The following is a 13859-nucleotide window of genomic DNA, read 5'->3' on the forward strand; positions in this document are numbered from 1 at the left end:
TCCCTGTTTTTAGCCAGTTCTAACATTATGTTACGCTGCCGTGCCGGGTCCCGGTCGCGCGCATAGGAGTCACGCGTCTGTGAACTTTTGGCAGGAAGTCAAGTGCATTTTGGGTACATGATCCTTTTTTATTTTTTATTATTATTAGTAAAATGTACGTTTTAAATTTAAAAGTTTCTTCAATTTTATGATTTAAACACAGTGAAAATCCCCATTAAAAAAAAAAAAAAAAAGAAAGATCCTCAGATAAGGCCCTCCTGGAGGTCACAGTAACCCGGGGGGATCGGGCCTTCGCTGTAACCAGTAACCTGACCAGTTTGTTTTGAGCAGTGGTGGAAAAAGTACTCAAATGTTTTACTTGAGTAAAAGTGTCAATACTGCAATGTAAAAGTACTCTGTTACAAGGGTAAAAGTTCGGAATAAAGATTTCCTTGAGTAAAAGTAAATTACAAAAGTATTGGTATCAAAATGTACTTAAAGTACCAAAAGTAAAAGCACTAAAATGTTTGAAAATAGCCGATCTAAGCTCACGACGCGTCGCGATGCGACGCGTTGTGAGCTTGTAGATCGGCTATTTTAAAATAGCCTAGGTATAAAATAGGGCTAAAGTGGTTAATGTATGTTTTATAATGTAATAATTTATATCTGTAAAGTAACTTTATTTTTCAAATAATTGTAGCGGAGTAAAAGTACAATATTTGCCTCTGAGATGTAGTGGAGTAGAAGTAAAAGTAGTAACCTAACCTGACCTGTTTGTTTAGAGAGGGTCTGAAGCTTTGTTTTTAATGCCCTTTGTGGTGCTAAAGAAAGTCAAAATGACATTGGATGAGTGAGTGCTCCTGCTAGTGTCCTCAGTGTGTTCCTGCTGAACCACAGAGGAGATCCTGAATACAAAACCTCTTCTTTGGTTGACTTTTATCATTACTTTTTTTGTTGCCATTTTTCCACTGGAGACGTTGTCCTCTAAGATAGAACCCAGGTAGGTCATTATTTCATCTTTCCTTGTGATAACATTGTCACCCTCTTTGGCCTTGTAGAGGTTTATTCTGGACCCCAAAATAATGGATTCAGTTTTTACCCACAGGTGTAACGATAGTGTGTTATCAGTGAGTCAGGTGTAATGATAGTGTGTTATCAGTGAGTCAGGTGTAATGATAGTGTGTTATCAGTGAGTCAGGTGTAATGATAGTGTGTTATCAGTGAGTCAGGTGTAATGATAGTGTGTTATCAGTGAGCCAGGTGTAATGATAGTGTGTTATCAGTGAGTCAGGTGCAGAAGACAATATTTGAGTTACAAATGTTTGCTTTAAAATACATAAGATTTGCACACATTTTCAAGATTTTTCAAAAATAGCAGATCTACAAGCTCATGGCGCGGCAATGAGCTTGTAGATCTGCTATTTTTGAGAAGCCAAAGTACAAAACAATGGCTATAACTCAAATCTAAAATGACACAGATGCGTTCCTGAATTGAATGGGTTAATGATGTCGTCTGTTGAAGCAACACCACAATATAAAACACATCACACAGAACTGACTGCATTATACTGGATTAGTTCTTTAAAGGGATAGTTCACCCCCAAAATGACTTTTTTCTGTAGATTTAGTCACTCCATGGAGACTTGAATTCATGGATATTTTTGTTTTTGTCACATTACTAAGATTCCTGAACCAATAATTTGATCACCGGCAGCGGTTCCGGTAGGAGACACAAAGATTCTCCTTTGTGTCTCCTACCGGAACCGCTGCCTACCGGTCCGCTGGTCATCAAATTATTGTCTTAGGAATGAGACAAAAACTAATAAATATCCATGAATTCAAGTCTCCATGGAGTGACTAATCCATAGAGAAAAAGTCATTTTGGGGGTGAACTATCCCTTTAACCGTTAATCGCATTTATTTGAGTGACAATGAATGGTCAACTTAAATGTGTGATGGTGACACAGGAGGACGAGAGCTTCAAGCTGCCAGAGAAGGACCAGCTGGTGTGCTGGATCGTGAGCAACTGGAACCCTCAGTATAAAAGAGTCCAGGTCTACGAGGAGATGAAAAACCACGTCAAGACAGAAGTTTACGGGAGAGCCTTCGACCGCGCCGTGACTCCAGAAGAGTACGTCAAGGTGATGCACGGCTGCAACTTCTACCTGTCGTGGGAGAACTCCATCCACAGGGACTACATGACGGACAGACTGTACCATCCTCTGAGGATGGGGGCCGTGCCCGTGGTCCTGGGCCCTTCCAGAGCCAACTACGAGGACCACGTTCCGGGAGACTCTTTCATTCACGTGGACGACTTCGCCCGGCGGCCCGAAGGAGCTGGCGGAGAGGCTGGTTTACCTGGACAACAACCACACCGAGTACATGCTCTACTTCCAGTGGAGAGAGAGGTACAAGGTCCATCAGCACGTCTTTGTCAGAGATCAGGTCTGTCCATCGTGTCAGCATCTGGAAATGAACAAAGGCTATCGGACGTTTCATCATCTCACTAAATGGTACTGCATGGGTTAACAACACATTTTGGGCGGGAACCCCTTATTGTAACTATATAGCTTTCAGGACGGGAACCCCTTATTGTAACTATATACCTTTCAGGACGGGAACCCCTTCTAGGGTTCCTGTTGCTTTATTGTACAGTATTTAGCAACATAATTTTTTTGTCATTTTTGAATAAATATTTGAAGTTTGTCAGAAAACAGGTCAGGATTTAGAAGCTGTTTTAGAATGGGTCTAAATGGTTTAACCCATTAAGACCGGGGAACGCTTCTGTGTCCTTTTAGATTTTAACCACTTTAACCATTATTTTATACTTTGGCTATTCAAAAATAGCAGATCTACAAGCTCTTAGCGTGGCACCGCGCTAAGAGCTTGTAGATCTGCTATTTTAAAAAAAATCTTGAATTATTTTTTGGCAAATCTTTCAATGTATGTATTTTTAAAAGCAAGCATTTTTTTTACTAAAATCTTTGCTTCTGGGGGGTCCCTGGAACAAAATACTTTGAGATGGGGGTCCACAGCCAAATACAAATCATTTTGGGGGTCCTTGATATGAAACAGTTTGAGAACCACTGATATTATAGCAACATGTGTGTTTCAGAAAACTGTTAGGATTTAGAAGACATTAGTAGAATCACCAGAAGCAAAGATTTGAGTAAAACATTTTGCTTTAAAGAGCTGGTGCCATATTTTTGCACTTTTTCTGTTTTTCATGTGTCTATGAGGTTGATAGAACTTCATTAAGCCCCCCGTGGTGTTTTTATGGTGTTTTATGTCTTCTCTGACTATTTGGAGTTTCTTCCTGGAGGCTGAAACCTTGAGGGTCAAACGTGCCAATAGAGAAACAGCGCTTTAGTGACATCACAAAGCTATACCCTCCCCCTCATTATCATAACACAACAGGTGTGGGCATGAGGAGGAGGAGGGACTAGGACAGGTGGGTGGTGCTAAGGTGGTGGAGGAGGTGCTAAGGTGAGAACCAGGTATACTTAATGAACTGGAGGCGTGTCCACATAAAAACAACATTTTAACACTTACTGTACACTTTTTTTTTTTTTGAAAAAAATCCTTCTATAATAATAATACCTTATGATCAGGTTTTAGGGTTGAAAAATATCATGGCACCCCATCTTTAAAAAAAACGTATATTCAAAGATTTTGAATAAATAAAAAAAAATTGTAAAGGAGGCCGATGCTCACCTCCAGGGTTGGCGACAGGTGCGTAAGTAAAAAAAGTATAAATTATGGAGGAGATCTCTGATGGTTAAGTCAAAGAATGGGACCCGAACACCGTCTGGAACTTGCAAAAAAAATGTAGCTCTTTATTTCGACGTTTCGGTCGTTAGACCTTCATCAGGACAGACAATACAGAACACATCAACCACCAAACATTTTAAAGGCTACACCTCCCAAGTGAAGGTCATCGGACATGCAACCCATTGGCTGCACCCGCAATCTCAGACCTAAAGCCACTCCCACCACCATCATATTAAAGCAACACCAATCCCATTCACAAAATACATATTTTTCTGGGTCACGGCAACACTAATTACGGCTCTGAATAGCAGAGGAAAAGGCCTGTACATGTCATCGGGCCAGGTCTTCAATATCTATAAAGAAAGAGATAATATTAGTGGACCCAATAATAATAAAAAGACACACAGTGAGAATAAAGGTAAAAAATAAACGAATCAAGCACAAAACTCCAACAAATTAAAAGCACAGGTCTATTACATAGCTAGTCCATCCAAATAACACATGACTAATCACAGCATAACATTAAGTACAAATTCATCATTTAAGCCTTTTGGGGCCAGTGTTTGGAGTGTGAAGATCCAGTAGGCTTCTCCTCTCTTTAGGAGAAGTTCTATATCACCACCCCTAGGTGGCATCTTGATCTGTTCTATCCCCTGGAATCTAAAAGAGGATATGTCATGTTTAGCATCATTAAAATGAATAGCGACAGGATATTCGCGATCATTCCTGCGTATTGAGCTTTTGTGCTCACTGATGCGTTGTTTTAATTTACGGGTAGTTTTGCCAACATACAGTATGCTAGGCCACAAGGGCACTGAATCATGTAGATTACATGGGCGCTATCTCGCATCTCTGAGGCCTTCTCAGTAAAATCTTCTGTAGAATGACAAACCTGTCTTAGTCTATAAAATTGGCTCTTGGGGAGGCCCCTTTTCAGTGGTGTAGGGTGAAAACTCGTGGCCAAAAGGAGTGTGTTTCTATCAGTCTCCTTCCTGTATAAAGTAGTGAATAAATCTCCATTGCCTTTCATGACCCACATATCTAGAAAATGTACTTTCTCTGTGCTGTGGTCCATTGTAAATTGTAAATTACAGTCAAAACTATTCAACAGTCTCAAAACAACATATAGTTCATCCACATTACCCTGGTAAATACAAAAGACATCATCAATGTACCGGTACCATTTTAAAATTCTATTCGAATGGCTGTCGATGTCCAGGTTGGAAACAAAAGTGTGCTCAAACTATCCCATAGATTAGCATAGTTAGGGGCGCAAATAGAGCCCATGCTGGTGCCTGAAACCTGATGATAAAACTCATTGTCAAACTTGAAATAGTTATGTTTCATGACGAGGTTTGCCAATTCAATAATAAAATCATTTGGGGGGTTTGTCGAGTCATCTCCATGCAATAGAAAAAACTTCAATGCCTCTAGGCCTCCATCATGTGGTATGTTAGTATACACACTTGTCACATCCAAGGTAACTATTAAGGCATCATCAGGGATATTTTTAAGGCTAGAAATCGTATTAATAAAGTCTGTGGAATCTTTAATGTATGACGGTAGAGACTGTGCAAATGGCTTAATATGAGTATCTACAAAAGCAGATAAAGGAGACAGCAAGGAGTCGGTCTGAGCCACAATAGGCCGACCTGGAGGATTCTCTAAAGATTTATGTATCTTGGGCAGGGTGTAGAAAACGGGTCGAATTGGGTGCTGGTTGTATAGGTAATAAGTTATAGGAGACACGGTAAGGCTGAGTTACAGTGTGCATAATGTCTTGGTCTACTAAGCGACAGAAGGTATTAATAGAAGCGTTTGAGACGTTAGGACTAAATCAACTTTTCGGTCTAAAGGACAAGGGCGCGCTCATTCTTTACTTTAGTAAAGTTTGCTCAACCTTTCTGTTATTGTTGACTCTCATCATGTCACTGTCACAACCCAGAGCTCTCATTATCCTAATTAACGTAATTAACATAATTAAAACCTCATGGGACGATGGGACAGGATAGACTGAATGTATGGATCATGTATTAAATTGAAGTTTATACATATAGGACACATTTAGGACACTTCACCATGTGTCCTTCAATTAGTGCTGAGTAATGAATTATTATTTATGAACTGACAGGCAGCCCTGCCAAGTTTTATAAGCATTTTAGATATTGATCATTTACAGTAGATATTGATAATAAACAGAAGGTATTGATTACTGGATGTATTGATCATTAGTCAAATCAGGATCCAAAAATAAGAACTGAACTCTGTGTTGGTGATATTATTGATGAGAATGTTCCTTGTTTGTGCCCCCCCCCCCCCCAAGTTGTAATGAGATCTGCTCCCCTGCTCATTATACATATGAATGATTACATATAAATCATTATATTAAGTAATGATTTATATGCACATGCAATTATAAATGATTGCATGTCATCAGCGTTTCCCATTAATGTCATAGACTGTGGCAGTCCACCATTCTCACCTCAGACCACCCTAGAAGGTCTAGGTCCACCCATCACCTCAGACCACCCTAGAAGGTCTAGGTCCACCCATCACCTCAGACCACCCTAGAGGGTCCAGGTCCACCCATCACAGGGAAACAGTGATGTCATAATGATCGTAACACATTAATTATCACACATTATGAATGATTACATAATAAATGACTTATGGTCAATTATAAAATAATAAAACCTTTTTCACTAACATGGCTGACTGACTTCCATTCAGATGGATATTAATACTAATGTTATGAAGAACTCTGATTGTGTGTGTGATCATTATTTAATGTTTCAATATAGTTTAGAACTGAAATATTATGTTTGTGTTTTCTGACGACAGAAACTATACAAAGTAATTTGATGAACCGCCCACACTAATTGGGACTCCCTCTTCCTTTGGTGTGTCGCCCAGGTGGCGCCTAAACCCTGACCTTTAACCTCACAGAAACTATGTCTATAAACCTGACCTTAACCCTAAACCCTGACCTTTAACCTCACAAAAACGATGTCTATAAACCTAACCTTAACCCTAACCTCAAAACCACGTTGACCTGGGCCTACACTAATTATCGTTAGCCTTGGCTAGCCAATTAGCATTTTTAAAGGACACATTTGCAAAAAAGGAGGATGATGTCATCATTGTGCTGCTGTTATGAGTATTTAAAAGCTGAATTGACACACAACTTTCCTCCTCTCTCCACCAGAGGGCAGCGATGACTCTCTGCTTCTCTGAAAACACACCCAGGTGTTCTGTGAAAAGACAATAAACCAATAAGAATTATAATGTATTAACTGTGTGAACATGTTAACACTTTAGAATAACATCCCCTTAAAATAGTAAATTAATCATTCCCAAATGATCAGTTAATGTGTTACTCATAACTTGTCAAATGTTTGTTAATGGTTTAATGATTTAAAACTATGCTATACATGGTTAATAGATCATGAGCAAGTTGTTAGTTTACCAAGAGGACCCCCCCCCCCATCTGACCACATTGTCATCAGTGTTGTCTGATACAACAAATCATTTGATTATTACATTTGATTATTAGATTCATTATTATAAGAAATTAAGCAGAAGACACATGATAATGTGAATTCACGCGACCGGGATGGTTTACCAGGCTAGTTGTTGCACTTCTTACACAAGCATGTTGTTTTGTGTATGTTTTATAGTTTTATACACTTTTATACATTACCAAAAAAAAGGTTTAGTAAAAAGAAAGAGGAAGTGAACCTGGGTGTGTGGGAGGAGTCTAAAGATCGTCATTGGTTGTCGGCACCAGAATACGACCTGATAGAAGAAGAAGAGAGACAAAAAACAGACACAAATAAATCCTATGTTGCATTGTGTGTGTATTTCTACATACAATGCATACATTGTACACACAATAACACAATAATACAACAACAACACAACAACATTACGGTTCAGTCATCAGAAATAATGTGAACATTTGACTCTTATTTAAGACTAAATGTAACACTGATGTATTAAAGTTAAATGTGACTACATAGAACACACTTCGACCACTAACTAGGTCATCTAAACTGGTCTAAACCGGTTATGGTTCTAAACCAATATAAACCTGTTTAGGTTGTGGTTTTACATGTTTGTTTGTTTGCATTTCTGTGAGGGTCCCACATGTCATGTGATCCTCTGTTGATCTGACCTCATTTTTTCCACTGGTAGTATAATAATTAATGAAACATGTTAATTAAACATGTTAATTAAACATTAAACATGTTAAACTAATCACCTCGTTTCTTCCACTGGAGGTAGATGAATCCAGACAGGAACAAGACCAGACCCAGAACCAGACCTGATGCTCCCATGGCCACCTTGTTCTTCACTGACTCTGGCATGGAGTCATCTGATAATACAAATATCATATCATATCATATCATATCATATCATATCATATCATATCATATCATATCATATCATATCATATCATATCATATTATGGGTTAACCCTACCCTAACCCTAATAAACAGACGACACAGTCATTGTGAGTCTGTTCGGTAATAATGAGTCCAACCTTATTGGTCCAGTCCTTGAGGAGTTTGTCACCTGATGTGACATGTCCTTCTTAGAGCTATAAATACATCCAAAACAAAGGATATGATGATAGATTTTAGAAGACATGAATCAACCTTTTACTATGATGATTATAAACCAGGCTGTGGAATGTGCAGAAAGTATCTTAGGACAGAGTCATAGACTCAGAACTGTGAGGCACTTTGTAAAAAAGAACATCAGCGCTTGTTCTGTCTTAGAAAACTGTCTTGTTTTCACATTGATAAAACCATGCTGACTCTTTGATCTGTTTTTATCAAATCAATCTGGTCTTTTATCTGTTTTTATCAAATCAATCTGGTGTTTGATCTGTTTTTATCAAATCAATAAGCTCATAGCGCGGCACCAAGTTATGAGCTTGTAGATCTGCTATTTTTGAAAAATCTGAACATTGCAAATATTTGAATATAATTTATATATTTTTTTAAACAACATTTTTAACTCAAATATTTGCTTCTGGGGGGTCCCTGGAACAACATATTTTGATGGGGATCAGCGGCCAAAAACATTTGGGGGGTCCTTGACAAGAAAAGGTTTTAGCACCACTGATATATTTCAGAAAAACTTAGACATGTGTTGACAGACATTTGACAGTTACAAATGTTCGCTTAAAAAAATATATATTCAAAGATTTGCACAAATGTTCACGATTTTTCAAAAATAGCAGATCTACAAGCTCATAGTGCGGCACTCGGTGCCGCACTATGAGCTTGTATATCTGCTATTTAGACAGTAGATTACAGTAGATTACAATAACTGACCCCAGTCCATCTTGATAGGCGCGGTCAGGCTGGGATGTTCCACCATGCATGTGATCTTCTCTCCTGATCTGTAATGCACACGCGTGCGCACACACACACACACACACACACACACACACAAACACAAACACAAACACACAATAGTAGTAGCTGATCTACATGCTGAACCGCGCCGCGATTCTATTCACATTGATCTGTTGATCTTTGTTAATATTTGTTTTGACTATTATTGTGTAGGAGCGTGAATGCCCTGCTGGGCTCTCCTCCGCTCTAGTGTTTATTGTGTATTCCACTATTCCCTCCCCATTGCAGAAAAAATAGGAAGGTAAGAGGCAGAAGAAACTTAGTAACGAGATACGCACGTTATAGCGTATTCCTGTGTGTGTGTGTGTGTGTGTGTGTGTGTGTGTGTGTGTGTGTGTGTGTGTGTGTGTGTGTGTGTGTGTGTGTGTGAGAGAGAGAGACTTAATATAAGCCTACCATTTAATGGGCCATTTACAGCAAGTGAGTAACACTTGTTTTATTTTTAAAGAATATATGTATAGGTGTCTATTAGGTGTGTATTTCCATAGGTGTCTGTTAGGTGTGTACCTGGGTGTGTACTCCAGGTAGGAGTGGTACTGGTAGTACCAGTCTCCACCAGACAGATCGGCATAGGAGAGACCAGAGGTCAAAGGTTCTTGACCTATCCACCAGGTCACCAGGATCACTTCAGGATAGAAGTCGTAGCTGCTGCACCTCAGCATGTGAGTGTGTTCACCACGACGAGGGGGAGTCTCTGACTTCAGTCTCACTTTGGGCTCCACTGGATGAAGAAGATTATTATCATCATCATCATCATCATCATCATCATCATCATCATCATCATCATCATTATTATTATTATTATTATTATTATTATTATTATTATTACGGGGCCAGAGCTCAGCTCTGGACCTGTTTTAATGTTCCCCTCTTTTTTCTTCTGCCACTTTTGGCAGTTCTGGCTGAACCGTGCATACGCTTTTTACGAAACTTGGCCATATGGTAGATGGTCATGAAAAACTATCAAGAAATAATTCTCACAATCTTTCGTCAAAAGGTGGCGCTATAGCAAAATGCCAACTTTGAACAGGTACAACTCATGCCCTGTTTGACCTACAGCCATGAAACTTCAATATACATATGCGTCTACTCATGATCAACAACTTCCACACTCTGACTTTTGACCTCTGACCTTTAGATCTCCCACCATTTTGAATTATATGAAAAACTGTTAAAACCTATCTCCTCCTGGGATTTTTGAGTAATCTGAACGAAACGTTTTACACATGAACTTTGGACCTATGCCGACAAACATGTGCAAAAGATTTTCCATAAATGAAAAAATGAAGCTTTAATGAGCCAATGAATATTGCAGTTTTATGACAATTATTCATCTGCCCCTAACATATACATGCAGACTCACATTTCTTTGAAACTTTGCGGTAATGTTGAGGGTCATTCCAAATATCACTGAAACCAATCTTACTCCAATTGGTCAAAGGGGGGCGCTATAGCGATTTTTTGAAAATGCTAACTTTAAACAGGCAAAAGTCATGCCTCGTTTGGCCGACAGCCATTAAACCTGCTTACACATGTGCCTTGACTCATGAGGAACACATGTATCACGTTGACCAGTAAGCTCCGCCCTTAGATTGTCCGCAATTTTGAGCAGTTTGAAAAACACTTAAACACAGGATTTTTCAGCTATTTGCGTGAAACTGTATCATCTGAGTGATCTCCTTTTTCACAGGTTCTTGTCTGTTGGTCCAATGGCTTCTCCCTTCAACGTGTGCCTCACAACCTGAAGGTTGCCAGTTCAAGCCTCACTTGATGCAGACTCATTTAAGTTGAATTGCAAAAAACATGACTGTATCAATGAATACATGTGCAAACGGTAAAGATAACATGAAATGCTTATTTGACAGTATGTTTTTTCAATGTATGACATACTTCATTCTGAAAATAGCCGATCTACAATCTCAAAACTTTTCAGATAGCAATGTGTTTCTGAGCTTGTAGATCGGCTGCTTTCACTGGTTCACTTTTATCTTCAACAGACAACCTCAGCCTGGTCAAAGCTATAGCACTATAGGTAGTGTTGCAGCCTGTCAATCCAAAGGTTGAGGGTTCGATTCCTGTTAATGGCAATAGGTTGACACGTCCAATCAATCCATTCTGCTTCCATCTTTCTCTCTCTTCAATCTATTGTTTCCATGTCTCTCTCTCTTCAATCTATTCCGTTTCCATGTCTCTCTCTCCGCCCTTAGATTGTCCGCAATTTTGAGCAGTTTGAAAAACACTTAAACCCAGGATTTTTCTGTTATTTGCGTGAAATGGTATCATCTGTCTGACCTCCGTTTTCTCTGGATCAGGTCTGTTGGTCCAATGGCTTCCCGCTTAAGTGAATGTTTCATAACATCAAGGTTGCCGGTTCAAGCCTCACTTGGTGGAGACTTCATTTAAAGTGCATTGAAACAACAAGACTTTATTAATGAGTACATATGCAATTGATGAAGATAACATGAAATGCTTATCTGAGAAGGTATGTTTTTGCAATGTATGACATACTTCATTCTGAAAATAGCCGATCTACAATCTCAAAACTTTTCAGATAGCAACGTGTTTCTGAGCTTGTAGATCGGCTGCTTTCACTGGTTCAGTTTTATCTTCAACAGACAACCTCAGCCTGGTCAAAGCTATAGCACTATAGGTAGTGTTGCAGCCTGTCAATCCGAAGGTTGAGGGTTCGATTCCTGTTAATGGCAATAGGTTGAGATGTCCAATCAATCCATTCTGCTTCCATCTCTCTCTCTCTTCAATCTATTATGTTTCCATGTCTCTCTCTCTCAATTAATGCATGTGCAACTGTTAAAGGTAACATGAAATGCTTCTTGGAGAGAGTATGTTTTTGCAATGTATGACAAACTTCATTGTGAAAATAGCCGATCTACAATCTCACAACTTTTCAGATAGCAACGTTTTGTGAGCTTGTAGATCGGCTACTTTCACTAGTTCTCGTTCCGAGGAGACACAAAAATGCCTTTATTGGTAAATGGTTTGTGAACCAGTGATCTAGAGTAGTTCGGGACACAGAGGCTTGGTTCATAATGGACGGAAATACTTATAAATATCAACAGACTACTACCAGTAATTGTGTCAATTAATACATATGCAATTGATAAAGATAACCTGAAATGCTTATTTGAGAGGGTATGAAGTATGTATGACATACTTCATTCTGAAAATAGCCGATCTACAATCTCAAAACCTTTCAGATAGCAACGTTCTTTCTGAGCTTGTAGATCGGCTGCTTTCACTGGTTCACTTTTATCTTCAACAGACAACCTCAGCCTGGACAAAGCTATAGCACTATAGGTAGTGTTGCAGCCTGTCAATTCGAAGGTTGATGGTTCGATTCCTGTTAATGGCAATAGGTTGAGATGTCCAATCAATCCATTCTGCTTCCATCTCTCTCTCTCTTCAATCTATTATGTTTCTGTGTCTCTCTCTCTTCAATCTATTCCGTTTCCATGTCTCTTTCTCTTCAATCTATTCCGTTTCTCTCTCTCTCTCTCTCTCTCTCTCTCTCTCTCTTTCTCTCTCTCTCTCTCTCTCTCTCTCTCTCTCTCTCTCTCTCTCTCTCTCTCTCTCACTGCCTCTCTCTATCTCTCTCTCTCTGCCTCTCTCTCACTGCCTCGCTTACTCTCTCTCTCTCTATCTATCTCTCTCTCTTTCTCTCTCTCTCTCTCTCTCTCTCTCTCTCTCTCTCTCTCTCTCTCTCTCTCTCTCTCTCTCTCTGCCTCTCTCTCTCTCATCATCATGTAGATCGGCTACTTTCACTGGTTTCTGTTCCGAGGAGACATACAATTTCTCTATCGGTAGATGGTTAGGGAACCAGTGATCTAAGAGTAGTTAGCGAAACAAAGGCCTGGTCCGTCAGGGACGGAAAGACTTATATATATCAACAGACACTACCAGAACTATCATATCTCTAGCTCAATGAGAAGAAAGGCAGCCTATGAGTCTGGAGGTCACCGGTTCGATCCCTGTCCCCGACGATGTGTTGAGGCGATCATGATGATCTGTCTCTCTCTCTCTCTCTCTTCAGTTTCCATGTCTCTTTTTCTCTCTCTCTTCAATCTATTCAGTTTCCATCTCTCTCTCTCTCTCCAGTTTCCATGTCTCTCTCTCTCTCTCTCTCTCTCTCTAGTTTCCATGTCTGTCTCTCTCTCTCCATCTCCAGTTTCCTTGTCTCTCTCTCTTCAATCTATTCAGTCTCCATGTCTCTTTCACTGGCCCCGTGTTATCGCTGCTTGCAGCTATATTTATTATTATTATTGTCTCCGCCAGGCCGAAGGCTTGGCGAGAGACCAAAAACCAAAAACCCATTTTTTTATATTACTCCTACAAATTTTATCCAAACGTCATGCAAATCGGTACACAGTATCTCTATAGTCATGTGATCAACACGGATCTGTCCGATTTCCCATATTCCATCCTCATTGTCTGAGGTTCGCTTCCAAAGTTTGCAGGATTGGTCCGTTTTGAACAAAAAGCCTCAAAGTATACACACAGCTTGGGATTTCCGTGAAATTTCACACGCACATTCCCACTAGGCCGAGGAAGAAATGCCACCCTTCTCACATTGGCCTGTTATAGCGCCACCAGCAGGTCTAATTTAGCAAAACACATTTTTGGAACAAAATGCCTCAAATCATGAATGCAGTGTCAATGCAAGAATA

This window comes from Gymnoscopelus braueri (genome assembly GCF_963280865.1).
Source record: "Gymnoscopelus braueri genome assembly, chromosome: 7".
NCBI lineage: Eukaryota > Metazoa > Chordata > Actinopteri > Myctophiformes > Myctophidae > Gymnoscopelus > Gymnoscopelus braueri.